Here is a 10104-nt window from a genome sequence, read left to right on the forward strand (position 1 = left end):
ACTCAGTCCTGGAGTACCCCCTTGTCAGTCAGGTTTTCATGACAGCCACAATGAATGTGCTTTTAAAGAACAGCCTTGAAACTCAATCGTGATCTCCCTCTAGATAGGAAGTATCTATAACTGAGGTGACCAGGTTACCCGTTCCAGAAGGAAGACTTTTTGGCCAGTCCTGGTTTTAAAATTACATCCCAAAGCAGTGTAGTATTTGTAGGCCATGATTCCGTCTCTTGCAATCAGTGCTGCAGGTCCCATTATGCACCAAATGAGATTGGTGGAAATCCAAGACTGGTCGAAACGCTCCCTTTTGGAATGGGTAACCTGGTCACCCTATCTATAACAGTCATCCTCTTACTCTGTAACATCACTAGAATTTCTCCCCTCCATTCAGACCGTACTATGAAGATCCTTATCACCTCCTCACCCCCCCCCCCCTCCTTCCCTTGTAGCTCTAGTTGAAGTTGCTGCTTGCAGCGGTCAACAAAATGCTTTTTGCGACCCCCATCGGCTCTCCCTCTGACATCACTTCCTATGCGCGGCACCAGGAAGAGAGCCAGTAGGAGAGCCAATGGGGTCGCAAAGAGCACAATGTTATCCGCCGCGAACAACTTCAATCAGAGGTATGGGGAAGGGGGCGCATGTATGGAGGGGAGGAATGGGAAGAGACAGGCGGGGCAGAGAGAAGGAGGGGGGCCGGCAACTCCACCAACATGGTGCCCGAGGCGGACCGCCCACCTCACCCCTGTTCACAATTCAGCTGCATGACTTACCTCCCCCAAGCTTGTCTCAGGGTCCCAATATGGTTCTCCTGCTACTTCTGCATAAGGGTCGGGGGCATGGATTTGATATACCACCTCTTGTGTGGTACAACCAAAGCAGTTTACGTTTGCTGTATTTAGGAACTTTCTTTGACCCTAGTGGGCTCACGTTCTATATTTGATACTTGGGCAGTGGAGGGTTAAGTGATTTGTGCACGATCTCAAGAGGCTGCAGTGGGAATCCAACCCAGTTCCCCAGCTTCTCAGCACCACTGCACTAAGCATTTAGGCTGTTCCTCCAATTCAAATACCTCACATCTCTTCCCTTTTTCCTCCCTTGCACTCCTAATTCTCCCAAATCTGCCTTGAGCAGATTGCTTTTATCTATAGCCTCTTCTGCCATTGCCACATCTCTTGGCCACACTTTCCACCTGGATGCTTGGAATAGCCTTCCCGAACAGGTGCACCAAGCTCCTTCTCTTACTAGCTTCAGATCCCATCTAAAAACACATCTTTCTCAGTCTACTGTTAATGCTAAAATCCCAGTTCTCCCAGATCATTAACTTTTTAGTTTAACCATTCTTTAAAAATGCATTTGTATACGTCTTGTCTGTATGTCTTGCTCGGAGGATTAGCTCTATACAGTAGGAACTGTCCTTCATAGATGACCATTCAGCTCTTGTGGCTTTTGTACATGGCCCTGCTTTTCAGCTGCTATTGACTCAAGCACATGAGGTCCCACAGTGAGTCTCTCGCCATTGCCTCCATGGTCTGCTCTGTGTATGTCTTGTCCTGCTTTTTAAATAACCACTAGCAACCACAGGAGTCCTTTCAGGGAATCTCTATTTCATGAGTTATTGCTACATGATGGCAAAGTGGATGGAACTCCTCTCGTATGAAGAAAGACTAAAAAGGTTAGGGCTCTTCAGCTCGGAAAAGAGACGGCTGAGGGGAGATATGATTGAAGTCTACAAAACCCTGAGTGGAGTAGAAGGGGTACAAGTGGATCGATTTTTCATTCCATCAAAAATTACAAAGACTAGGGACATTCAATGAAGTTACAAGGAAATACTTTTAAAACCAATAGGAGGAAATATTTTTTCACTCAGAGAATAGTTAAGCTCTGGAATGCATTGCCAGAGGTTGTAGTAGGAGTTTTAAGAAAGGTTTGGACAAGTTCCTGGAGAAAAAGTCCATAGTCTACTATTGAGAAAGACATGGGGGAAGCCACTGCTTTCCCTGGATCGGTAGCATGGAATGTTGCTACTCCTGGGTTTTGGCCAGGTACTAGGGACCTGAATTGGATTGATGGACCATTGGTCTGACCCAGTAAGGCTATTCTTATGGACAGGACTTTTTGCTAGCAAACATACAGTTTAAAAGTTGTGAGAACAGCTCACATCCTTGTTTCTCCCCTCTAATGGGAGCAGATGGGGCAGTTGAAGAGGTGCAGGGTTTCTGGATCTATAATGTCACAGCTTAGAGCTGAAACTTCACCTACAGTATCTAAGGTCTGCATTAGAAATAACTTTCCTTTCTGTAGAGAAAGTTTGCTCATGCGGGGCTGGGTAAACAGTGCTGTGTGTCGGACCTTTGTGGGGAGTGAAACACAGGAACAATAGGGTCAAGAAGTATTGTGCCTGAGACTTCCCTGACATTAGCAGGAAGGTGGGGCTGCAACTCTCTCACTCTCCTCTGTTTATTTAACTAATGAAGGTGGCTTAAGCTTAACCAACCAACCCAACTCCAGGACAATTAAGGGGTAGGGAAAGAAACCTCAAATAAGCAAAGCTCAATCACCACATTTGGTGCCTCTATTGACTCTTCTCTGCCCTGATTTTTCCTCCTTACAATTCACCTCATCTCTCCTCTCTGCAATTCCACATTCCTAGTTCTATCAAATCCTAGTCTCACTTTTTTGCCCCCGCTGCAAATATCTCTGTTCTCCATCACATCTACTAAAAGTGAAAAGCAGCCTCTACCGTAGTCAATATTTTCATTCAGTCAGGGTCTGACGAGAGAGACGAGGAATAAACTTGACTTTTGGGGGGGAAGAGGTAAACGCGGACCTCGCGGATCTAAAACCGCATGTCCTTAAACATCTGAGGTCCATGCATTGACAAGCCCGCCTTTTAGCTTGTTTTACCCAGACCCTTATTCCACCGCTTTCCCTGCAGCTCAGGCCCCCGGCTCTGCCTTCCCTAATGGCTAAGGAGGGAGGAGGCGCCCGATCGTCCCTTCCTCCAGATCTTTCCCTCCGCGCTGATTCTGAGAGCCCCTGTGATATGACACTAGATGGCAAATTGCTGGGTTGGGGGGGTTGCATCTGACCTCACGGATCTGAACTGCACAATGCACTTCCTTAAAAATCTGAGGTCGGCGCCACTTGTAGCCTCTGGCTCTGACAGACCTCTATGACATTTTAGTCGCTGACGGATCCTAATGCTTTTCCGTCCCTATGCTGAGAGTAAAAGTGGCACCGACCTCAGGGCAAAAGTTTGGCCGCTAGTCTCAACATATGGAGGGAAAAGCATTAGGATCCGTCAGAGCTAAAATGTCATAGAGGTCTGTCAGAGCCAGAAACTACAAGTGGCACGGACCTCAGATTTTTAAGGACGTGCGGTTTTAGATCCGTGAGGTCCGCGTTTTACCCCTTCCCACTTTTGGGTGAAACAACCCCATTAGCCTTCAAGGCAAACTTTTGTGTCTCCACCTGAAAACACCCAGCATCGAATCTCCTCATTCTATAATCTCATGGGCACATTTTCACCCAGCGTGCAAAATTGTCTGCGCAGATTATAGAATAGTGCCAGCTGTGTACATATGAAATGGAGGCTAACAACCAAGAGTTAGAAATTATTGGACTTAGTTGGCCCTAATTTGCACTTAAGCACTGTTCTGTAATGTTAGCCACTGAATTCTATAGTGAGAAACCATGAAAAAGTGTGTGGGCATGGACAGGGCAGGAGCATGCCAATTAAGTTACATACGTGGCATGTACAGTAACGGCTGCATTTAGCTGTGGGCTTTTACACCCATAATATAAAGTGTACAAAGTTATGCGCCAAACTGCAGACTCACAGTACGTGTCTGAAAATTACTGACAGAACAAAGTAGAGATAAATTACTGTGCCCAATTATTGGCCCTGAAGCAGCGGATTAAAGCATGTTCCGCGAAACGCTGGCCGCATCGGTTCCGGTTCTGGTTCCGGCTGCTTGCTAGATGGCACATATGGGAAAAAATATTGATTAAGATAAGTAATCACCTGTTAGTTCTTTTCAAACTGTTGGGGGTGGTGGACTTTAGACATTTTTGAACAGACTAAGTGATTGAATATTAAGCAATTGAGAAAAAAGAAAAAATATAAAACAACTAAAACAGTAAAATGACTAACTAGTAAATCAGGTTTTTGGCCAATGACTGGATTATGGAGCAAAAACATATTGTAACTACGCTGATAACACTAGTCAATGAAAAGATTTTGCGTAGTGCTCCAACTCCGAGGCCTTTTTCCCTGAAGAATAATTGATTAACATATTATATGAATGTTAAATGAACCCCTCCAACTGAGTGGATTATATGATATTTAAGTCATACTGGTTATTTATACCACTCGGGTAGACAGATTTGAGATACTGAAGCATAAAATCAACCCCAAGATTGAACCATGCTGACTTTCAGTAGAGTACAATCTTGAGAAGGATGTGGATTCAGGTTCTACTTTTAGCCTCATCTCAGAAAAGATACATTGAGTGCTCTGGTCAAAAGCACCAGCATGGAAATTGCTGGATACTGACTCATGACTTGACTGTTCATTGTGTCACATGCCAAATTTTGCTCTGATATTGGTTAGCCGAGGATACTATAAGCAGACAAATTATTGGGTTGACTGTCACTCCCAAGTAGCCCAAGGTTGAATCGTCTCTACTGATGAATTTGCCCACTATTGGCCATCCCTCCTCAATGACATGAAGGGTCAATCAGCTGCTAGTGTGTGGCTGCATCAGTGAAGGTGACACTTGTGCCCTGGAGTTAAAACATCAGCAGCATGGAAAACTGGCACCTTGCTCTCTGACATGGTGCCTCGGGTGACCTTCATCTTGTCACCTCATCCAATGGCCTCCTTGACTATAAACCTCTTTGGAATAAAGTTGTTCGAAACACAGGGAGTAGACCAAGGAGAAAAAGGCTCACATGCATTAGACCCATCAGTGACACATATCAAAATGGGGGAAAAAAAAGCAACATTTCATCCTTACTGAGATTAAAACTAGACTGAATGCAACTTTTCACAAGACGCTCGTCAGGGTCCTTCAGAGCCCACTATGTTCCCAAATTATCCAACATCCATTGTTTCATTGGGCAAATGAGATGGAGACATGCACATCTACAATGACTGCGTAATTACAAACTATTAAATCTGATAGCATATCCATATCCTGTATCATCTATAGAAACACTGGTGTTGACAGTCTTCGGAAGGATCATTTTGACCAGAGTGACTTTGAACCAGGCTTATTAAATGAAATGAAAGAGGTACAGATGAACTACTCCACAAGCAGTGAACAGCACAGTTTGGCATAGAAAATACACCAGGAACATTTCAACAATTCATGGTCACAATTCTATTCAGTTTGAAAGGCATCTTTCCATACTTTGAGGACATCTTGTTTGTGAGAGATGCTCTACCTTCTTGCATACTGTCCTACACCTAAAAATGGAAACCTTTTCTTTTGATGTGTCCAACATAGAGTGCTTAGGCTCTGTGCCTTAATAAAACTGTTTCCCTGAATTCAAAACTTACATCTGCTCCAAGACTAGAATCACTATGACTCTCGTTTTCAAAGCAGCAGATGGATGTTTTTTTAGGGGGGCATTTTGATTTTCAAAAGGCAGAAGTTGGACTTCCTACACTGCAGTTCATTCAAACTGCAAGGGGGGTGGGGGGAGGGTCGTGAGCGTATTTAGGATGGGACTAGAAATGGGTCCATGTTTAGGATGCCCAAGCAACCTGGGTGCACTGACCCATTATTCTAGAACATTGCATGCAACATTTTGGAATGCTCTTGACCCACCCATAGCCTCATCCCTTTTGGGTTGTGCACTATGGGATTTAGATGTCCAGCATAATTGAATAGCACGCACAAATCCTAATCAGAGCCAATTAACATCAATACACTTCCCCCTCCGTATTCGCGGTGGTTAGGGGCAGAGCCGGCCCATGAATATTAAAAAAACGTGAATAATATTCAGGCTGGTTCTGCTCCTAACCCCTGCTTCCCCTGGCTATTTTAAGCCCTGAAAGCCCCCCCTTAAACCTTACCTGGTGGACTAGCGGGTTTTAAGGCAGGAGTGATCTTCCCATGCTCCTGCCCCATGCAGATCGCTCACAGGAAATGGCTGCCTTGAGCTCCCGTAGTCTCTCAAGCCATTTCCTGTGAGCGATCTGCATGGGGCAGGAGCTTGGGAAGATCGCTCCTGCCCCGAAAACCCGCTACACTACCAGGTAAGGCTTAAGGGGGGGGGGGACGGGACTTAAAATAGCCTGAAAAATGAAAATGCATTTTTTTGGTTTAAAACCGCAAATAAGTGAATCTGTAGATACGGAATTCGCGAATACGGAGGGGGGAAGTGCAATTGGTTTTTAGCGTCCATGTATGATTAACAGCTCGTTAGACAATTAAGCTGGGCACATATCACAGGAGTATGCCCAAATTTGAGCCATGTACATAGAGTTTGAGGTGTGGGAGGGGACAGCATTAGAGAGAGCGGAAATGTACGTACCTGTGTGTTTTGTTTTGGAGTTTATACAGCAGAAATCACTTGTTATACAATAAGAAAGCAAAGCAGTCTGCATATGAATAAAATAATACTTTATATTTATTTGCTTTTCTGGTTTCATTCTCATTTTTTTTGTTGTTATTTTTGCATTTCTTTCAGAGAAAGAAAGCTGGAGGCTGGCGTGACACAGAACAGAGGGCTGCACAAGACGTTTCACATTGCATATTTTAACACTGGTATTTACAAGCAGAGCCCCTCCTTCCAGGGACAGTGCACGCTCAGACGCCCCCCAACTCCTTGCAGTCTTCCTGTGGCCAGTACATATTAAGCTACCCCCCAACTTCTCCAGGGGACACTTGCTCCCCCCTCTCTAGCTTCTTTTATGGACAGTGCCCACAGAGCTCTCGACCCTCCTTTAGTCCCCAAGCACACTGCACATTTGTCCAGGTGTGCAGCATGCTTTACACGTGGAAAACTGTTCTTATAAACCTACACAATGGAATACATGCTCAGGCAGAATTTAAGCACAGCTGGGATGCAGAGGCATAGCTAGGTGGAGTGCAAGAGGAGTGACCTCCCCCCCCCCCCATTTTGAATAAAATATCATCTGATGCCTATTTTACAAAAGGTCTGCTCCCCCCGACATCAAAACCTGGCTACGCTTCTGCTAGGATGTTTTTGGTTTTTTTAAGAATACATATGTACATATCAAGGGAGTATTATCCAGTCTGTGACAGTGGGTTCATAGACAACGGCATGAAAGACAAAAGCGCGCACCGACAATTGAGCGCAGCGCGGAGGTGCACGCCGCACAAAATTACAGTTTTTAGGGGCTCCGACGGGGGGGGGGGGGTTTGTTGGGGAACCACCCCAGTTTACTTAATAGACATCGTGCCGGCGTTATGGGGGATTTGAGGGGTTGCAACCCTCCACATTTTACTGTAAACTGAACTTTTTCCCTAAAAACAGGGAAAAAGTTAAGTTTTCAGTAAAATGTGGGGGGTTACAACCCCCCACACCGCGGCGCGATGTCTATTAAGTAAAGTGGGGGGGTTCCCCCCACACACCCCCGTTGGAGCCCTAAAAACAATAATTTAGAGCGGCGCGCGCCTCCGCGCTGTGCTCAATTGTCTGGGCACGCCTTTGTCGCGGCGCGCTTTTGACCTGACACCGTCACAGTGTTTTGTAAGCTGCTTCCAGCTGCAAACAGAACTGACCCTGGATATTCAATGGCAGGGCAATGTGTGAAGGGTTGCCAGATTTTCCTAGCCCCGCCTAGTTACGCCCAGCCCCAGCCCCAGCCCCCCTCCCCACTGCCTGCACGCGCAGACTTTCTCCCTGCCCGACACAGCTGCTCAAAACCCGGACAAAGTGCTGGGTTTTGAAAAGCCATCCGGACCCCTGGGCATGTCCTCAAAAGGACGGCATGTCCGGGGAAATCCGGACGTCTGGTAACCCTTAATGTGTGGCTTCCTGGCATTGACTATCCCAGTATGTGCGCTGACCCGAAAGTTAACTGGACGCTGGCCAATATTCAGACCAGTCAGTGGCATAGCTAGGACTCAATGGGCCCTTGGCGGGAAGACCAAGATGCCCCCCACCCCCATTCTGACTCCTGAGTCCAACACACCTTCATCTGCACTCAGCTACTTACCTGCCCACAGGGTACGCCACAGCTACAGAATCAGAGGCAGCACTAAAGGCTGCCTTCTCTGGCCAGCAGGACCTTTCCTTTGCTGCATCCCGCCCACAGGAAGTTGCATCAGTGCAGTGGGGCACAGCAGAGAAAAAGTCCAGCCGGCCAGAGACAGCCTTTAGCACTGTCTCTAACACTGCAGCTGTGGAGGACCCAGTGGGTATGCAAGTAGCTGAGATGGGGGGTGGAGGACCTGAGCACGCAGAAGGGAGGGATCAGCTGCAAGCACCCCCTACCATTGGGCAGTCCTAATGCCAGGCTCGCTCAATGGTAGCTATGCCTCTGGAAACCAGTACCTGGTTAACTCAGCACAGAAAGGGACCTTTTGCTAAAGCTTAGTGCACCTTACTACCCCACTGCGGAATCGGGTCTCCTTCCAACTATTCTGCAAGCACCTGAAAACTAGTCTTTTCACAGAAACATAATGCTCTCCTCCCCCCCCCTTTACACTACCTCCAAACTCAACATGTTATACTTTCCTTTATTAAACTCTTGTAAACCGTACCGAGCTCTATATTCATGGAGCGGATGTGGTATATAAACTTAAAGTTTAGTTTAGTTTAGCTAAATGCTACTAAGCCCATAGGCATAAAATGGGCTTCTTTGAATTTAGCATGCACTAAGATTCAGTAAAAAGGACCCCGATGTTAGAATAGCCTTTGTCTGTCCTACGTTTTGCACTTACTTAGCCAGTTCACAGACAGAATTGCACCACTAACCGACTACGTGATGGTTGTGCCTAAGTTCTGCCCTCCGGGCCGCCCCTGACCTAGCCAGAGAAGGGCCAGTAAGTGGAGACATTCAATGGCAGTGCCCGGTTGCTGAATAGAGGTGGCTGGCCAGCTCCCCAGCACAGTGGGGTTTAACCAGGCAGAACTCTTTCCTGCCCGGTTAAAATCTTTTGCAATCGACCCCACTGAGTAGACAGTAGACACACATCTTGAAACCTTCTTTGGAACAGGTGTCAATTAGTGTGAGAGAATTCATGCACTAGTGGATGAGCTCTGAAAGCCCCTTTTTATAAAAGTGTCTGTTGCCTTTCTAAAAAATAAAAATAAAGCACAATCCCCGTATCGGGACACTGAACCTCTCCAAAATAAAGAGCCTGTGCTACAAAATAATTGGTGTCAAGAAACCATCACTAAAGAAACGGTGGCGTCCGATGCAGGCTTTATTAAAACAAGAAGGTAATCCACAATTTTTTTAAAACAATGAAATTCATCCACAACTTTTAGTCAATGAAGAGGTCTTCTTCATCGACTAAAAATTGTGGATGAATTTCATTGGTTTACCCTCAAACTAGAGCATCCTGGCGGCAGCAGCAATCCACACCCACTGCCTGCACCCAGCCTAGAGCCTTCCCTCTGCTGTGTACAGCCCAGCCAGAAACAGAGGGTAGAGGAAGGCTATGGGCTTGTTGCAGGCAGCATGTGTGAAGCGCTGGTGCTCCAGAAAGAGATGCCGGAGAGGAATTTTGGCATCTTTTATCATTGGTGTCCCAAGTCAATGCCCCACCTTATCCATAGGGTGAGCCGGACCTGATAAATAAACCAGTGTCTTTCATATTCCCTTCCACTATGTGCATCTAATTCCCTGCCCTCCAGTGGCATTATCCTATGATACTGTGATATTTGGAACGGAAATGAGAGCAAAGAGTCAGATTTCTGCAAATAACAATAAATTACTACTTATGACTGGTGTTGCCATTCAGCAAATTATATATAATTGGAAGGATTGGAGGAGATTAAATTACAACTTCTGGTGGAATTCTTTATGTCATATCTACAAAATGGAAAGGTTTATTGCATTACAACGGGGATATTTTAAGAAATTTCAAGATGTGTGGAAACCATCAACAAAATATTGTAAAG

Source organism: Geotrypetes seraphini, chromosome 13 (assembly GCF_902459505.1).
Source record: "Geotrypetes seraphini chromosome 13, aGeoSer1.1, whole genome shotgun sequence".
Lineage (NCBI taxonomy): Eukaryota > Metazoa > Chordata > Amphibia > Gymnophiona > Dermophiidae > Geotrypetes > Geotrypetes seraphini.